Source organism: Schistocerca piceifrons, chromosome 8 (assembly GCF_021461385.2).
Source record: "Schistocerca piceifrons isolate TAMUIC-IGC-003096 chromosome 8, iqSchPice1.1, whole genome shotgun sequence".
Classification (NCBI taxonomy): Eukaryota; Metazoa; Arthropoda; class Insecta; order Orthoptera; family Acrididae; genus Schistocerca; species Schistocerca piceifrons.
In genome coordinates, this window is record NC_060145.1 from 435354419 (window position 1) to 435373456 (window position 19038).

A 19038-nucleotide genomic window follows, 5' to 3' on the forward strand; every position below is an offset into this window, starting at 1 on the left:
AAATTCCTTGGGCAAACCATCAGGACCAGGCGATTTAAAGGAAGGCGACTTGGAGATCAAGGCTAAAACTTCCTCGGGAGTGAAATCCGATAAAAAGTCGACATTGTCAGCAGGACTAATCGCCCTATCAAAAACATTGACCACTGCACTGACAGCAGGTTCATTGACAATCTCACTGGAATACAGTCGTTGGAAATGTTGGTGAATTTCACTAATAATGGCCGCTTGAGTAGAGAGTAATTCCCCATTATCTCTTTCCAAAACATCAATGAAAGCCCGGCGGCGGCGTGATAAATGCTTGAATAAATGGTACATAGATGTCATTTCGTCGGCTAAAACAGATTTAGGTTTGGATTTAACTTTCAGACCTTCCAATTGTTGACGCTTCAAGCTGACAAGTTTAGCCTTGACACGTTGAATTGATGGAAAGTTAGTGTTGGTCGCAGTGGATGAATCATACAATTGTCGCAACACAGTGTAGTAAAACTCAAAGGTCTTCTTGCAGGCGCGTGCTTTCTGAGCACTATAATAAATGAGACTTTTTCGAAGCTTTGGTTTGGCAACAGTGGTCCACCACATCGCTTTAGTCGGATAAAAAGTGATGGAACGCAAACAAGTTTCCCACACATGTCTGATAACGTCAAATAATTCAGCGTCCGCCAGATGCGATATGTTTAACATCCACGGGGAACGAAATAATTTGGTAGGCTGTCGATTTAAGTGAATTGTTGCCGCAACAGCGCAATGGTCGGTAAAACTAGCCGGGATTACGTCAACCGCTAGGAGTCGGTCACTGATACAGTCCGATAGATAAATTCTATCCAGACGGCTGCATGAAGTAACGGTGAAAAAAGTGAATTTAACTAAAGTAGGATACTGCAGTTCCCAAGCATCTTTCAGCTTAATATTCTTAACTAGCTCGTGCAGTTCTTTACAGTAGTTAAAATTAGGGGACTGATCGTTTTTACGTAGAACACAGTGAAAGTCACCTCCTATTATCAGGTTTTGAGGACTTCCCCGCAACAGATACGTAACATCCTCCTTATAAAAACGTGACCGTTCGAATTTGTTGCTGTTGCCTGACGGGGCATATAAGTTAACAAGGGTGACATCAAAAATTTTACAGCCCACTCCTCGACCGGAATCTAAAAACTCGATCTCCCCAACTGGAATACCTTCCCGTATTAAAAGTGCGGTACCTGTACTTTCCTCAGGAGCAACGTTTGATATGGTTTTAAAACCAGAGATGAAGAGATTCAAAACAGTAACTTCCTGTAACAACACAATATCAGCGTCAGATTCGTATAGAAACTGCTGTAGGGCCGCAATTTTGAGATCAGATCGAATCTTATTTATGTTCAGGGAGACGAATTTGTACGCTTGTGCCATTAGTACAGTGAGGTACGGAAAGGGTCACTATACAACACTGGTCGCATTACAAGGGCATAGAAACTTCGGAATGGTCTGCATTGTCGGGAGGATCACGAACAGTCACTTGGGTGTCGTTGGGTTTGTTTTTCTTCCGTACTGCGTTGACGTTCGGTTGAACTTTGTTCCTACTACGTGCTCTGCTAGGGAACACATCGGCAGACGGAGGCGTGGGAGGGTCCTGAGTGACTTCGCAGTCCATAACGGGATGTGACGCCTCAGCCATCTGATCTGCAGAAAGAACTGACTCAGAAGGTGGACAAGTTTGTTTGTTGTCACTAGCACGAACTACGTGTTTGTTTGTAGACGGACTTTGACTTCCTTCAGTTTGTACACAAACACTGCCTTCCTCGTTACGCTTATCGGGAGCACGCGCTTGTTGTGATTCGTCCTGTGGTGACGTCGCGACTTCAGGCGGCGGGCTCGGCTGTTGTGATACCAAAGCTGCCTGTACGTCACTCGGAATGACGTCAATAGCCGCAACGTCGACAGCTGCGTGCGACGGTTCAGAAAAACGTGAGTTAGTAACCGTAACCGGCATCTCTTTCGGGACGTCATGTTCTAATTCCTGGAGATCTTCGTCCGGACTATCATCATCACACGTTCGTCGCCGTTTGTGGCTCAGCAGCTGCACGTCAGATTTGGAAGCAGGCGGATCTGTAACCGGGTTTGAAGGAAAGGGTGGAAAGTCGGCAACAGGCAAACCAGGCTCCGGGGGCAATATTTCACTATCACTAGGGCGTTCGATGTCCGTGATTGGTGCCTCCCTAACAAGATCGGCCAATGTCAATTTTCTACGCTGTTCCAAAGTACTTTTGAGAACAAAGACACGTTTAGGGCAGTTCGTACGCAAGTGGCCAGTTTCGTTACAAATAAAGCATGTGCCTGGTTGCCCACTGTACGTGACATGCACTTTATACCCACAAACAATAAGATGGGAGGGGATATCTTGCTTGACGTGCATTTCGACTGACCGGACGCCACTAAAACACTGTAACCGATGTTGGCTAGACCAACGTTCGTTACGGATTTGCTTGACCTCCCCATACTTCGTCAAAATCTCACGTAAATAACAGTTTTCAACTTCCGGCGGCAGGTTGTACACACGGACATTTTTATATTCTACATCAGCATTGGATATGAGAACAGTACTCACCGAGGCGTCACGATGACGGAACTCAGCTCTGCTACCATGTTTTAACAGAATCCTCTCCAGTAACACAGGGTTTAACAACTTGACGAAGAAACAGTAGAGATCTGTGTCGTAATAGGCAGTATGAACCTGGTCAGACGTTATACCAATGACATCCACTATGAAATCGTGAACTTCCATGGAACTCGGTTGAACATGACGTGTAGACTTGTCAAATTCGAAACACAGAGTACATTTCCTTGGGAACAACCTGGACGACATATCCACTTATTAAACGGTCGAGACCGCTAACACAGAACGACACAAAACACTAAAAGCGAAGTGAAGTGACGGAAACACAAGACAGCAAATCTAGCAAACAACGTAAACAACGAAAGCAGTCACGGCTTGCACACGCTATTGCGGAGCGAAGGCACAACACGTGCGACCTGCACGGCGTCGCAAGCGGAACTGCCACTGGGGCTACAACAGAGTGCTTTCAGTTAGCGGTATTCACTTTGCTGCAATCCAGTGGTGGCCACAGAAACATACGATCGCCACCTGATGCCATACTGCGACTTTGGCACCTGACTACCAATGCTTCGTGCTATTCTTGTTTCATATGCTACGCTTACATGCACATCAACCGGCTCTCGTCGTCGAGAAAACGTGGGAAAACGCGCGCCTTGCCTTCTGCTACCTGTCGAACAGCGAGAGCAGATGCGTGGCAAGCTCTAAGCTCTGCAGGCGCACTGCGGCCACGCAGCTGCACGAAAGGTACCTTCCTTGGGAGCTTGCTCAGCCATGGAGAACACGTTTCTTAGCGAATTGTACTTGTCTCGTAGAAAGAAATGCTGCCACTGGCCCTGTGGCGCAACGGATAACGCGTCTGACTACGGATCAGAAGATTCCAGGTTCGAATCCTGGCAGGGTCGGCGTTTTGTTAGTTGCCGACGCGTAGCTGGGCAGTGGATTTCGTATGTCGCCGCACCGTGGAGTGCTTTGTTGCTCCTGTGCATCTCGCAGCTGCATGTCGAGTCGATCGTGGTAAATATCGCTGCCTGCAAGCGTCAGCGTAGCGTCAGTCGAGCAAAGTCGAGACAAGTCAAGCTGAGAGCTGTAGGAGATGATACGCAATTAAATACAGGCGTGTGAAAGCGACGCAGACAACACTTTCCAAGTGTCCCACGTCACGTGGCGAAGAGCCGGCGCAACCCCAGGCAGCAGAGTGGCGCAGTGGAAGCGTGCTGGGCCCATAACCCAGAGGTCCGTGGATCGAAACCACGCTCTGCTAAAATTATTTCTTTTGCGGACTGTGCCGAGCTCGATTATTACGCCCACAGCGTCGGCTGGGGTGCTTTGATACAGCGTTAACAGCATACCCCGCAGTTCTGAAATGTGAAGAATGCGAGAACCACTTCCTAAGTTGTAGCATTTTTTAAGATTTTGCGCCAACTACACTCCACGATCGCAAAGTTAATGCTCTTACGACCCACATACGCGCAACACTCGAACAGGGTTGTGAGATAAAAATCGCATCTCCCCGGCGGGGAATCGAACCCCGGTCTCCCGCGTGACAGGCGGGGATACTAACCACTATACTACCGAGGATGCGCTGTAGACAGGTGCCTGTGTGCGAGAGATATGGTGCTAGTAGCCGCAAACGACCTACACTAAGTTCGGCGAGTGATAGAGCAGCAATTAAAAATCGGATGTGCCTCCCCGGCGGGGAATCGAACCCCGGTCTCCCGCGTGACAGGCGGGGATACTAACCACTATACTACCGAGGAAGACGCAGCTAGCGTCTCGAATGCACAATTATGTTACTCAAATAGCTGATACATCTCAAACCTAGCCTCCTGTTGCTGTCAGAGACAGCTGCTAAGAAATAAAAGTATGCCCCAGGTGAGGCTCGAACTCACAACCCCGGCATTGCTCACGGCTACTGCCTTATAAGTACCGTGCGCTAACCAATTGCGCCACTGGGGCTACAACAGAGTGCTTTCAGTTAGCGGTATTCACTTTGCTGCAATCCAGTGGTGGCCACAGAAACATACGATCGCCACCTGATGCCATACTGCGACTTTGGCACCTGACTACCAATGCTTCGTGCTATTCTTGTTTCATATGCTACGCTTACATGCACATCAACCGGCTCTCGTCGTCGAGAAAACGTGGGAAAACGCGCACCTTGCCTTCTGCTACCTGTCGAACAGCGAGAGCAGATGCGTGGCAAGCTCTAAGCTCTGCAGGCGCACTGCGGCCACGCAGCTGCACGAAAGGTACCTTCCTTGGGAGCTTGCTCAGCCACGGAGAACACGTTTCTTAGCGAATTGCACTTGTCTCGTAGAAAGAAATGCTGCCACTGGCCCTGTGGCGCAACGGATAACGCGTCTGACTACGGATCAGAAGATTCCAGGTTCGAATCCTGGCAGGGTCGGCGTTTTGTTAGTTGCCGACGCGTAGCTGGGCAGTGGATTTCGTATGTCGCCGCACCGTGGAGTGCTTTGTTGCTCCTGTGCATCTCGCAGCTGCATGTCGAGTCGATCGTGGTAAATATCGCTGCCTGCAAGCGTCAGCGTAGCGTCAGTCGAGCAAAGTCGAGACAAGTCAAGCTGAGAGCTGTAGGAGATGATACGCAATTAAATACAGGCGTGTGAAAGCGACGCAGACAACACTTTCCAAGTGTCCCACGTCACGTGGCGAAGAGCCGGCGCAACCCCAGGCAGCAGAGTGGCGCAGTGGAAGCGTGCTGGGCCCATAACCCAGAGGTCCGTGGATCGAAACGACGCTCTGCTAAAATTATTTCTTTTGCGGACTGTGCCGAGCTCGATTATTACGCCCACAGCGTCGGCTGGGGTGCTTTGATACAGCGTTAACAGCATACCCCGCAGTTCTGAAATGTGAAGAATGCGAGAACCACTTCCTAAGTTGTAGCATTTTTTAAGATTTTGCGCCAACTACACTCCACGATCGCAAAGTTAATGCTCTTACGACCCACATACGCGCAACACTCGAACAGGGTTGTGAGATAAAAATCGCATCTCCCCGGCGGGGAATCGAACCCCGGTCTCCCGCGTGACAGGCGGGGATACTAACCACTATACTACCGAGGATGCGCTGTAGACAGGTGCCTGTGTGCGAGAGATATGGTGCTAGTAGCCGCAAACGACCTACACTAAGTTCGGCGAGTGATAGAGCAGCAATTAAAAATCGGATGTGCCTCCCCGGCGGGGAATCGAACCCCGGTCTCCCGCGTGACAGGCGGGGATACTAACCACTATACTACCGAGGAAGACGCAGCTAGCGTCTCGAATGCACAATTATGTTACTCAAATAGCTGATACATCTCAAACCTAGCCTCCTGTTGCTGTCAGAGACAGCTGCTAAGAAATAAAAGTATGCCCCAGGTGAGGCTCGAACTCACAACCCCGGCATTGCTCACGGCTACTGCCTTATAAGTACCGTGCGCTAACCAATTGCGCCACTTTTTTTTTTTTTTTTTTTTTTTTTTTTTTTTTTTTTTTTTTTTTTTTTTTTTTTAGGGCCTCCCTTCTCCCCTTACAGCCCTCCTTGCGCTCTCCATGAATGCCGTCCTTGGCGAGCTTCATCAGCTATAGTCAAAAGAAATCAAAGTCTCCAGATTCACTGGCGTCGTACAACAGTACACAAAAAGAATACTGGTTCTTCCGGATTACAAGGAGTTCATTGCCTCGTCTTCTTTGTAATATAAGTGCAACGAAAAATAGAAATCTCTCTCAAAACCAAGGGAAAAAAAAAAAAATGTCTCTTCCCGCAAAAAACAAATAATGAGGAATAAGAAAGAAAAGAAAACTTCAGGTTCTTCAAGCGCCATAGGTGAAACGATAACGAAAATAGTATTCAGTGTTCGCTTGTACTTGGGAACTTCACCGTGGAAATGTTAACAGTAATGGTGGATTGACTTTAGAATCACCCAATTCCCTGTTTCTCAAACAGTATTTTTAACATGTTTCCAAAATCCCTTTTAATGTGCGGGAACTGGTTTCTTCGCCAATATGCCGTTTCCATATAAGCAGTAAAGGCAGTAATATTGTCTTCTCCGTGGTTAGTGATGACGTAATTGACAAAATGACCCAGCATCCACATAACAGTATTGTTTTTCGTTTTGGGGTAAAACCGTGTATCAGGCCACAGGAGGATATCAGTTGTATAAAGACTTTCAGTGCTACGTGTGAGCAGCGCCAATCGTTTCCGCACCCAATGCCAGTTGAACTGATGCCCGCAGCAAGTAAACCTGTGCCTCAGAGTGTCTACCAATCCACATTTGAGGCAGTTGTCAGTAGCACTTAAGCCAATGCGGTTGAGTTTTTCGTTGGTTGGAACAAGATTGTGGACAACTTTATACCAGGCGGAAATCACATCGGAGGAATGAATTTTTAGAGTAATATTGGTCCACACTGCCGTCCAGACGATTCTTGGGTAGTGCATTTCAATTGTAGTTGGAGCTTCGTACTTCTGCCACTGAGCAAGTAAGAACACTGTCGTGAGACAAGGACTTGTGAAAACACTGTCACCTAAGTAACTAATTTCGAGGTAATAAACACCGACATGTTGCAATTGAAAGTTGAGTTTACCGATGTCAATTGGCGGTTTCATACATTTAGGGCGAACAATGCGAAACAGCTTCGATGTGATAGTATGGGGCATCGTGGTAATTATCACAGTTGTTCGTTTTATATAGAGTGCTGTCGCCTTTCGACGGATATCATTGAGTTGCAGGCCCCCAGCTTGCACTGACTTAGACAGTGTGGTATAGGTTAACTTAAAAATATGACCGAGCCACACAAACCTGCTGGACAAACGCATGATCTTATGGGCTTGCATTTTGGGAAGAGGGAACACCTGAGCGACATAATAAGCTTTACAGAGTATGTATGTATTCAAAATCCTGATCTTCTGGAGGATATTTGTCGATCGCCATGTGTTTTCCACTATAGCTCCCTGTATTCGATTGGCAGTAAGTTTCCAGTTTTTAGCTGCCATACGTAAGGGACACCTATCGATGATGATACCCAGAGCAACATGTTGTTCGACGATCTGCGCCCACGGTATAGCAAGAGATTCGAAGCCCCGTAAGCGTAGAACCTTACATTTACCCTCACTGAGTTTCGCCCCAGAAGCAGTGCTGTAAGTATCAATCTCAGCCCGCAATTGGGCCACTTCAGACTCATGACGTAGGATAACAGCAACATCATCGGCGTAAGCCCTCACAGTAAGATTGCTCCCTAAGACAGAAAGGCCACTTAATGTGATACACAATCTCTTCAGAAATGGCTCGAGCGACAAAACAAAGAGCGACATCGACAACGGACTGCCTTGCGGTACACCGCGTCGTATGCTAACAGCTTGTGTCAGCTGACCGTTAACTGTGATCCTAGCAGTAATGCCGGTTATCATATTCCGAATGACTGCCACAGCTCGTTCTTCGAGTCCAATTCGTTGCAGGATGCGTTCTACATAGTGATGACTAACGCGGTCAAAAGCTTTGCAAAAGTCAAGAAAAAGGAAAGCACATTTGATGTTGGTTACGGCCGCTACTGAAATAACGTCTCTGTACTCTGCAACCGGAGTCATAATGGATCTCCCTGGAAGGCAAGACTGATGTGAATGAATAACTTTCCCAAGGATGGGGGCCATTCTGCTATTAATCGCTCGGGCAATCGTTTTATAATCAAAGTTCAATAATGTGATTGGACGGAGATTATCAACTCGCTTGTGACCAGTTCTCTTCGGGACTAAAACAATTCTACCCACTTTCAAGTCGGCAGGAAGAGGACCACCACTCATGACGTCATTAACAATTTCAGTAAAAGTACCACCAAGGACATTCCAGAATTTGGTATAAAATTCCTTGGGCAAACCATCAGGACCAGGCGATTTAAAGGAAGGCGACTTGGAGATCAAGGCTAAAACTTCCTCGGGAGTGAAATCCGATAAAAAGTCGACATTGTCAGCAGGACTAATCGCCCTATCAAAAACATTGACCACTGCACTGACAGCAGGTTCATTGACAATCTCACTGGAATACAGTCGTTGGAAATGTTGGTGAATTTCACTAATAATGGCCGCTTGAGTAGAGAGTAATTCCCCATTATCTCTTTCCAAAACATCAATGAAAGCCCGGCGGCGGCGTGATAAATGCTTGAATAAATGGTACATAGATGTCATTTCGTCGGCTAAAACAGATTTAGGTTTGGATTTAACTTTCAGACCTTCCAATTGTTGACGCTTCAAGCTGACAAGTTTAGCCTTGACACGTTGAATTGATGGAAAGTTAGTGTTGGTCGCAGTGGATGAATCATACAATTGTCGCAACACAGTGTAGTAAAACTCAAAGGTCTTCTTGCAGGCGCGTGCTTTCTGAGCACTATAATAAATGAGACTTTTTCGAAGCTTTGGTTTGGCAACAGTGGTCCACCACATCGCTTTAGTCGGATAAAAAGTGATGGAACGCAAACAAGTTTCCCACACATGTCTGATAACGTCAAATAATTCAGCGTCCGCCAGATGCGATATGTTTAACATCCACGGGGAACGAAATAATTTGGTAGGCTGTCGATTTAAGTGAATTGTTGCCGCAACAGCGCAATGGTCGGTAAAACTAGCCGGGATTACGTCAACCGCTAGGAGTCGGTCACTGATACAGTCCGATAGATAAATTCTATCCAGACGGCTGCATGAAGTAACGGTGAAAAAAGTGAATTTAACTAAAGTAGGATACTGCAGTTCCCAAGCATCTTTCAGCTTAATATTCTTAACTAGCTCGTGCAGTTCTTTACAGTAGTTAAAATTAGGGGACTGATCGTTTTTACGTAGAACACAGTGAAAGTCACCTCCTATTATCAGGTTTTGAGGACTTCCCCGCAACAGATACGTAACATCCTCCTTATAAAAACGTGACCGTTCGAATTTGTTGCTGTTGCCTGACGGGGCATATAAGTTAACAAGGGTGACATCAAAAATTTTACAGCCCACTCCTCGACCGGAATCTAAAAACTCGATCTCCCCAACTGGAATACCTTCCCGTATTAAAAGTGCGGTACCTGTACTTTCCTCAGGAGCAACGTTTGATATGGTTTTAAAACCAGAGATGAAGAGATTCAAAACAGTAACTTCCTGTAACAACACAATATCAGCGTCAGATTCGTATAGAAACTGCTGTAGGGCCGCAATTTTGAGATCAGATCGAATCTTATTTATGTTCAGGGAGACGAATTTGTACGCTTGTGCCATTAGTACAGTGAGGTACGGAAAGGGTCACTATACAACACTGGTCGCATTACAAGGGCATAGAAACTTCGGAATGGTCTGCATTGTCGGGAGGATCACGAACAGTCACTTGGGTGTCGTTGGGTTTGTTTTTCTTCCGTACTGCGTTGACGTTCGGTTGAACTTTGTTCCTACTACGTGCTCTGCTAGGGAACACATCGGCAGACGGAGGCGTGGGAGGGTCCTGAGTGACTTCGCAGTCCATAACGGGATGTGACGCCTCAGCCATCTGATCTGCAGAAAGAACTGACTCAGAAGGTGGACAAGTTTGTTTGTTGTCACTAGCACGAACTACGTGTTTGTTTGTAGACGGACTTTGACTTCCTTCAGTTTGTACACAAACACTGCCTTCCTCGTTACGCTTATCGGGAGCACGCGCTTGTTGTGATTCGTCCTGTGGTGACGTCGCGACTTCAGGCGGCGGGCTCGGCTGTTGTGATACCAAAGCTGCCTGTACGTCACTCGGAATGACGTCAATAGCCGCAACGTCGACAGCTGCGTGCGACGGTTCAGAAAAACGTGAGTTAGTAACCGTAACCGGCATCTCTTTCGGGACGTCATGTTCTAATTCCTGGAGATCTTCGTCCGGACTATCATCATCACACGTTCGTCGCCGTTTGTGGCTCAGCAGCTGCACGTCAGATTTGGAAGCAGGCGGATCTGTAACCGGGTTTGAAGGAAAGGGTGGAAAGTCGGCAACAGGCAAACCAGGCTCCGGGGGCAATATTTCACTATCACTAGGGCGTTCGATGTCCGTGATTGGTGCCTCCCTAACAAGATCGGCCAATGTCAATTTTCTACGCTGTTCCAAAGTACTTTTGAGAACAAAGACACGTTTAGGGCAGTTCGTACGCAAGTGGCCAGTTTCGTTACAAATAAAGCATGTGCCTGGTTGCCCACTGTACGTGACATGCACTTTATACCCACAAACAATAAGATGGGAGGGGATATCTTGCTTGACGTGCATTTCGACTGACCGGACGCCACTAAAACACTGTAACCGATGTTGGCTAGACCAACGTTCGTTACGGATTTGCTTGACCTCCCCATACTTCGTCAAAATCTCACGTAAATAACAGTTTTCAACTTCCGGCGGCAGGTTGTACACACGGACATTTTTATATTCTACATCAGCATTGGATATGAGAACAGTACTCACCGAGGCGTCACGATGACGGAACTCAGCTCTGCTACCATGTTTTAACAGAATCCTCTCCAGTAACACAGGGTTTAACAACTTGACGAAGAAACAGTAGAGATCTGTGTCGTAATAGGCAGTATGAACCTGGTCAGACGTTATACCAATGACATCCACTATGAAATCGTGAACTTCCATGGAACTCGGTTGAACATGACGTGTAGACTTGTCAAATTCGAAACACAGAGTACATTTCCTTGGGAACAACCTGGACGACATATCCACTTATTAAACGGTCGAGACCGCTAACACAGAACGACACAAAACACTAAAAGCGAAGTGAAGTGACGGAAACACAAGACAGCAAATCTAGCAAACAACGTAAACAACGAAAGCAGTCACGGCTTGCACACGCTATTGCGGAGCGAAGGCACAACACGTGCGACCTGCACGGCGTCGCAAGCGGAACTGCCACTGGGGCTACAACAGAGTGCTTTCAGTTAGCGGTATTCACTTTGCTGCAATCCAGTGGTGGCCACAGAAACATACGATCGCCACCTGATGCCATACTGCGACTTTGGCACCTGACTACCAATGCTTCGTGCTATTCTTGTTTCATATGCTACGCTTACATGCACATCAACCGGCTCTCGTCGTCGAGAAAACGTGGGAAAACGCGCGCCTTGCCTTCTGCTACCTGTCGAACAGCGAGAGCAGATGCGTGGCAAGCTCTAAGCTCTGCAGGCGCACTGCGGCCACGCAGCTGCACGAAAGGTACCTGCCTTGGGAGCTTGCTCAGCCATGGAGAACACGTTTCTTAGCGAATTGTACTTGTCTCGTAGAAAGAAATGCTGCCACTGGCCCTGTGGCGCAACGGATAACGCGTCTGACTACGGATCAGAAGATTCCAGGTTCGAATCCTGGCAGGGTCGGCGTTTTGTTAGTTGCCGACGCGTAGCTGGGCAGTGGATTTCGTATGTCGCCGCACCGTGGAGTGCTTTGTTGCTCCTGTGCATCTCGCAGCTGCATGTCGAGTCGATCGTGGTAAATATCGCTGCCTGCAAGCGTCAGCGTAGCGTCAGTCGAGCAAAGTCGAGACAAGTCAAGCTGAGAGCTGTAGGAGATGATACGCAATTAAATACAGGCGTGTGAAAGCGACGCAGACAACACTTTCCAAGTGTCCCACGTCACGTGGCGAAGAGCCGGCGCAACCCCAGGCAGCAGAGTGGCGCAGTGGAAGCGTGCTGGGCCCATAACCCAGAGGTCCGTGGATCGAAACCACGCTCTGCTAAAATTATTTCTTTTGCGGACTGTGCCGAGCTCGATTATTACGCCCACAGCGTCGGCTGGGGTGCTTTGATACAGCGTTAACAGCATACCCCGCAGTTCTGAAATGTGAAGAATGCGAGAACCACTTCCTAAGTTGTAGCATTTTTTAAGATTTTGCGCCAACTACACTCCACGATCGCAAAGTTAATGCTCTTACGACCCACATACGCGCAACACTCGAACAGGGTTGTGAGATAAAAATCGCATCTCCCCGGCGGGGAATCGAACCCCGGTCTCCCGCGTGACAGGCGGGGATACTAACCACTATACTACCGAGGATGCGCTGTAGACAGGTGCCTGTGTGCGAGAGATATGGTGCTAGTAGCCGCAAACGACCTACACTAAGTTCGGCGAGTGATAGAGCAGCAATTAAAAATCGGATGTGCCTCCCCGGCGGGGAATCGAACCCCGGTCTCCCGCGTGACAGGCGGGGATACTAACCACTATACTACCGAGGAAGACGCAGCTAGCGTCTCGAATGCACAATTATGTTACTCAAATAGCTGATACATCTCAAACCTAGCCTCCTGTTGCTGTCAGAGACAGCTGCTAAGAAATAAAAGTATGCCCCAGGTGAGGCTCGAACTCACAACCCCGGCATTGCTCACGGCTACTGCCTTATAAGTACCGTGCGCTAACCAATTGCGCCACTGGGGCTACAACAGAGTGCTTTCAGTTAGCGGTATTCACTTTGCTGCAATCCAGTGGTGGCCACAGAAACATACGATCGCCACCTGATGCCATACTGCGACTTTGGCACCTGACTACCAATGCTTCGTGCTATTCTTGTTTCATATGCTACGCTTACATGCACATCAACCGGCTCTCGTCGTCGAGAAAACGTGGGAAAACGCGCACCTTGCCTTCTGCTACCTGTCGAACAGCGAGAGCAGATGCGTGGCAAGCTCTAAGCTCTGCAGGCGCACTGCGGCCACGCAGCTGCACGAAAGGTACCTTCCTTGGGAGCTTGCTCAGCCACGGAGAACACGTTTCTTAGCGAATTGCACTTGTCTCGTAGAAAGAAATGCTGCCACTGGCCCTGTGGCGCAACGGATAACGCGTCTGACTACGGATCAGAAGATTCCAGGTTCGAATCCTGGCAGGGTCGGCGTTTTGTTAGTTGCCGACGCGTAGCTGGGCAGTGGATTTCGTATGTCGCCGCACCGTGGAGTGCTTTGTTGCTCCTGTGCATCTCGCAGCTGCATGTCGAGTCGATCGTGGTAAATATCGCTGCCTGCAAGCGTCAGCGTAGCGTCAGTCGAGCAAAGTCGAGACAAGTCAAGCTGAGAGCTGTAGGAGATGATACGCAATTAAATACAGGCGTGTGAAAGCGACGCAGACAACACTTTCCAAGTGTCCCACGTCACGTGGCGAAGAGCCGGCGCAACCCCAGGCAGCAGAGTGGCGCAGTGGAAGCGTGCTGGGCCCATAACCCAGAGGTCCGTGGATCGAAACGACGCTCTGCTAAAATTATTTCTTTTGCGGACTGTGCCGAGCTCGATTATTACGCCCACAGCGTCGGCTGGGGTGCTTTGATACAGCGTTAACAGCATACCCCGCAGTTCTGAAATGTGAAGAATGCGAGAACCACTTCCTAAGTTGTAGCATTTTTTAAGATTTTGCGCCAACTACACTCCACGATCGCAAAGTTAATGCTCTTACGACCCACATACGCGCAACACTCGAACAGGGTTGTGAGATAAAAATCGCATCTCCCCGGCGGGGAATCGAACCCCGGTCTCCCGCGTGACAGGCGGGGATACTAACCACTATACTACCGAGGATGCGCTGTAGACAGGTGCCTGTGTGCGAGAGATATGGTGCTAGTAGCCGCAAACGACCTACACTAAGTTCGGCGAGTGATAGAGCAGCAATTAAAAATCGGATGTGCCTCCCCGGCGGGGAATCGAACCCCGGTCTCCCGCGTGACAGGCGGGGATACTAACCACTATACTACCGAGGAAGACGCAGCTAGCGTCTCGAATGCACAATTATGTTACTCAAATAGCTGATACATCTCAAACCTAGCCTCCTGTTGCTGTCAGAGACAGCTGCTAAGAAATAAAAGTATGCCCCAGGTGAGGCTCGAACTCACAACCCCGGCATTGCTCACGGCTACTGCCTTATAAGTACCGTGCGCTAACCAATTGCGCCACTTTTTTTTTTTTTTTTTTTTTTTTTTTTTTTTTTTTTTTTTTTTTTTTTTTTTTAGGGCCTCCCTTCTCCCCTTACAGCCCTCCTTGCGCTCTCCATGAATGCCGTCCTTGGCGAGCTTCATCAGCTATAGTCAAAAGAAATCAAAGTCTCCAGATTCACTGGCGTCGTACAACAGTACACAAAAAGAATACTGGTTCTTCCGGATTACAAGGAGTTCATTGCCTCGTCTTCTTTGTAATATAAGTGCAACGAAAAATAGAAATCTCTCTCAAAACCAAGGGAAAAAAAAAAAAATGTCTCTTCCCGCAAAAAACAAATAATGAGGAATAAGAAAGAAAAGAAAACTTCAGGTTCTTCAAGCGCCATAGGTGAAACGATAACGAAAATAGTATTCAGTGTTCGCTTGTACTTGGGAACTTCACCGTGGAAATGTTAACAGTAATGGTGGATTGACTTTAGAATCACCCAATTCCCTGTTTCTCAAACAGTATTTTTAACATGTTTCCAAAATCCCTTTTAATGTGCGGGAACTGGTTTCTTCGCCAATATGCCGTTTCCATATAAGCAGTAAAGGCAGTAATATTGTCTTCTCCGTGGTTAGTGATGACGTAATTGACAAAATGACCCAGCATCCACATAACAGTATTGTTTTTCGTTTTGGGGTAAAACCGTGTATCAGGCCACAGGAGGATATCAGTTGTATAAAGACTTTCAGTGCTACGTGTGAGCAGCGCCAATCGTTTCCGCACCCAATGCCAGTTGAACTGATGCCCGCAGCAAGTAAACCTGTGCCTCAGAGTGTCTACCAATCCACATTTGAGGCAGTTGTCAGTAGCACTTAAGCCAATGCGGTTGAGTTTTTCGTTGGTTGGAACAAGATTGTGGACAACTTTATACCAGGCGGAAATCACATCGGAGGAATGAATTTTTAGAGTAATATTGGTCCACACTGCCGTCCAGACGATTCTTGGGTAGTGCATTTCAATTGTAGTTGGAGCTTCGTACTTCTGCCACTGAGCAAGTAAGAACACTGTCGTGAGACAAGGACTTGTGAAAACACTGTCACCTAAGTAACTAATTTCGAGGTAATAAACACCGACATGTTGCAATTGAAAGTTGAGTTTACCGATGTCAATTGGCGGTTTCATACATTTAGGGCGAACAATGCGAAACAGCTTCGATGTGATAGTATGGGGCATCGTGGTAATTATCACAGTTGTTCGTTTTATATAGAGTGCTGTCGCCTTTCGACGGATATCATTGAGTTGCAGGCCCCCAGCTTGCACTGACTTAGACAGTGTGGTATAGGTTAACTTAAAAATATGACCGAGCCACACAAACCTGCTGGACAAACGCATGATCTTATGGGCTTGCATTTTGGGAAGAGGGAACACCTGAGCGACATAATAAGCTTTACAGAGTATGTATGTATTCAAAATCCTGATCTTCTGGAGGATATTTGTCGATCGCCATGTGTTTTCCACTATAGCTCCCTGTATTCGATTGGCAGTAAGTTTCCAGTTTTTAGCTGCCATACGTAAGGGACACCTATCGATGATGATACCCAGAGCAACATGTTGTTCGACGATCTGCGCCCACGGTATAGCAAGAGATTCGAAGCCCCGTAAGCGTAGAACCTTACATTTACCCTCACTGAGTTTCGCCCCAGAAGCAGTGCTGTAAGTATCAATCTCAGCCCGCAATTGGGCCACTTCAGACTCATGACGTAGGATAACAGCAACATCATCGGCGTAAGCCCTCACAGTAAGATTGCTCCCTAAGACAGAAAGGCCACTTAATGTGATACACAATCTCTTCAGAAATGGCTCGAGCGACAAAACAAAGAGCGACATCGACAACGGACTGCCTTGCGGTACACCGCGTCGTATGCTAACAGCTTGTGTCAGCTGACCGTTAACTGTGATCCTAGCAGTAATGCCGGTTATCATATTCCGAATGACTGCCACAGCTCGTTCTTCGAGTCCAATTCGTTGCAGGATGCGTTCTACATAGTGATGACTAACGCGGTCAAAAGCTTTGCAAAAGTCAAGAAAAAGGAAAGCACATTTGATGTTGGTTACGGCCGCTACTGAAATAACGTCTCTGTACTCTGCAACCGGAGTCATAATGGATCTCCCTGGAAGGCAAGACTGATGTGAATGAATAACTTTCCCAAGGATGGGGGCCATTCTGCTATTAATCGCTCGGGCAATCGTTTTATAATCAAAGTTCAATAATGTGATTGGACGGAGATTATCAACTCGCTTGTGACCAGTTCTCTTCGGGACTAAAACAATTCTACCCACTTTCAAGTCGGCAGGAAGAGGACCACCACTCATGACGTCATTAACAATTTCAGTAAAAGTACCACCAAGGACATTCCAGAATTTGGTATAAAATTCCTTGGGCAAACCATCAGGACCAGGCGATTTAAAGGAAGGCGACTTGGAGATCAAGGCTAAAACTTCCTCGGGAGTGAAATCCGATAAAAAGTCGACATTGTCAGCAGGACTAATCGCCCTATCAAAAACATTGACCACTGCACTGACAGCAGGTTCATTGACAATCTCACTGGAATACAGTCGTTGGAAATGTTGGTGAATTTCACTAATAATGGCCGCTTGAGTAGAGAGTAATTCCCCATTATCTCTTTCCAAAACATCAATGAAAGCCCGGCGGCGGCGTGATAAATGCTTGAATAAATGGTACATAGATGTCATTTCGTCGGCTAAAACAGATTTAGGTTTGGATTTAACTTTCAGACCTTCCAATTGTTGACGCTTCAAGCTGACAAGTTTAGCCTTGACACGTTGAATTGATGGAAAGTTAGTGTTGGTCGCAGTGGATGAATCATACAATTGTCGCAACACAGTGTAGTAAAACTCAAAGGTCTTCTTGCAGGCGCGTGCTTTCTGAGCACTATAATAAATGAGACTTTTTCGAAGCTTTGGTTTGGCAACAGTGGTCCACCACATCGCTTTAGTCGGATAAAAAGTGATGGAACGCAAACAAGTTTCCCACACATGTCTGATAACGTCAAATAATTCAGCGTCCGCCAGATGCGATATGTTTAACATCCACGGGGAACGAAATAATTTGGTAGGCTGTCGATTTAAGTGAATTGTTGCCGCAACAGCGCAATGGTCGGTAAAACTAGCCGGGATTACGTCAACCGCTAGGAGTCGGTCACTGATACAGTCCGATAGATAAATTCTATCCAGACGGCTGCATGAAGTAACGGTGAAAAAAGTGAATTTAACTAAAGTAGGATACTGCAGTTCCCAAGCATCTTTCAGCTTAATATTCTTAACTAGCTCGTGCAGTTCTTTACAGTAGTTAAAATTAGGGGACTGATCGTTTTTACGTAGAACACAGTGAAAGTCACCTCCTATTATCAGGTTTTGAGGACTTCCCCGCAACAGATACGTAACATCCTCCTTATAAAAACGTGACCGTTCGAATTTGTTGCTGTTGCCTGACGGGGCATATAAGTTAACAAGGGTGACATCAAAAATTTTACAGCCCACTCCTCGACCGGAATCTAAAAACTCGATCTCCCCAACTGGAATACCTTCCCGTATTAAAAGTGCGGTACCTGTACTTTCCTCAGGAGCAACGTTTGATATGGTTTTAAAACCAGAGATGAAGAGATTCAAAACAGTAACTTCCTGTAACAACACAATATCAGCGTCAGATTCGTATAGAAACTGCTGTAGGGCCGCAATTTTGAGATCAGATCGAATCTTATTTATGTTCAGGGAGACGAATTTGTACGCTTGTGCCATTAGTACAGTGAGGTACGGAAAGGGTCACTATACAACACTGGTCGCATTACAAGGGCATAGAAACTTCGGAATGGTCTGCATTGTCGGGAGGATCACGAACAGTCACTTGGGTGTCGTTGGGTTTGTTTTTCTTCCGTACTGCGTTGACGTTCGGTTGAACTTTGTTCCTACTACGTGCTCTGCTAGGGAACACATCGGCAGACGGAGGCGTGGGAGGGTCCTGAGTGACTTCGCAGTCCATAACGGGATGTGACGCCTCAGCCATCTGATCTGCAGAAAGAACTGACTCAGAAGGTGGACAAGTTTGTTTGTTGTCACTAGCACGAACTACGTGTTTGTTTGTAGACGGACTTTGACTTCCTTCAGTTTGTACACAAACACTGCCTTCCTCGTTACGCTTATCGGGAGCACGCGCTTGTTGTGATTCGTCCTGTGGTGACGTCGCGACTTCAGGCGGCGGGCTCGGCTGTTGTGATACCAAAGCTGCCTGTACGTCACTCGGAATGACGTCAATAGCCGCAACGTCGACAGCTGCGTGCGACGGTTCAGAAAAACGTGAGTTAGTAACCGTAACCGGCATCTCTTTCGGGACGTCATGTTCTAATTCCTGGAGATCTTCGTCCGGACTATCATCATCACACGTTCGTCGCCGTTTGTGGCTCAGCAGCTGCACGTCAGATTTGGAAGCAGGCGGATCTGTAACCGGGTTTGAAGGAAAGGGTGGAAAGTCGGCAACAGGCAAACCAGGCTCCGGGGGC

At 47.3% G+C, this 19038-nt stretch overlaps 14 non-coding genes across 14 annotated transcripts; 4 read left to right on the plus strand and 10 right to left on the minus strand.

Moving 5' to 3' along the window:
- The first annotated feature begins 3422 nt into the window (after positions 1–3422).
- Trnar-acg lies at positions 3423–3495 on the plus strand. The gene has a single exon. It is a non-coding gene; the product is annotated as a tRNA-Arg (tRNA).
- A 604-nt stretch (positions 3496–4099) lies between these two features.
- Positions 4100–4171, minus strand: Trnad-guc. The gene has a single exon. It is a non-coding gene; the product is annotated as a tRNA-Asp (tRNA).
- A 107-nt stretch (positions 4172–4278) lies between these two features.
- Trnad-guc lies at positions 4279–4350 on the minus strand. Its single transcript has one exon. It is a non-coding gene; the product is annotated as a tRNA-Asp (tRNA).
- Positions 4351–4457: 107 nt separating this feature from the next.
- Positions 4458–4549, minus strand: Trnai-uau. Its single transcript is given in 2 exon segments — positions 4458–4493; positions 4512–4549. It is a non-coding gene; the product is annotated as a tRNA-Ile (tRNA).
- A 378-nt stretch (positions 4550–4927) lies between these two features.
- On the plus strand, positions 4928–5000 carry Trnar-acg. Its single transcript has one exon. It is a non-coding gene; the product is annotated as a tRNA-Arg (tRNA).
- A 604-nt stretch (positions 5001–5604) lies between these two features.
- On the minus strand, positions 5605–5676 carry Trnad-guc. The gene has a single exon. It is a non-coding gene; the product is annotated as a tRNA-Asp (tRNA).
- Positions 5677–5783: 107 nt separating this feature from the next.
- Positions 5784–5855, minus strand: Trnad-guc. Its single transcript has one exon. It is a non-coding gene; the product is annotated as a tRNA-Asp (tRNA).
- Positions 5856–11868: 6013 nt separating this feature from the next.
- Trnar-acg lies at positions 11869–11941 on the plus strand. Its single transcript has one exon. It is a non-coding gene; the product is annotated as a tRNA-Arg (tRNA).
- A 604-nt stretch (positions 11942–12545) lies between these two features.
- Trnad-guc lies at positions 12546–12617 on the minus strand. Its single transcript has one exon. It is a non-coding gene; the product is annotated as a tRNA-Asp (tRNA).
- Positions 12618–12724: 107 nt separating this feature from the next.
- On the minus strand, positions 12725–12796 carry Trnad-guc. The gene has a single exon. It is a non-coding gene; the product is annotated as a tRNA-Asp (tRNA).
- Positions 12797–12903: 107 nt separating this feature from the next.
- Trnai-uau lies at positions 12904–12995 on the minus strand. The gene is given in 2 exon segments: positions 12904–12939; positions 12958–12995. It is a non-coding gene; the product is annotated as a tRNA-Ile (tRNA).
- Positions 12996–13373: 378 nt separating this feature from the next.
- Trnar-acg lies at positions 13374–13446 on the plus strand. Its single transcript has one exon. It is a non-coding gene; the product is annotated as a tRNA-Arg (tRNA).
- Positions 13447–14050: 604 nt separating this feature from the next.
- On the minus strand, positions 14051–14122 carry Trnad-guc. Its single transcript has one exon. It is a non-coding gene; the product is annotated as a tRNA-Asp (tRNA).
- A 107-nt stretch (positions 14123–14229) lies between these two features.
- On the minus strand, positions 14230–14301 carry Trnad-guc. Its single transcript has one exon. It is a non-coding gene; the product is annotated as a tRNA-Asp (tRNA).
- Positions 14302–19038: the final 4737 nt, after the last annotated feature.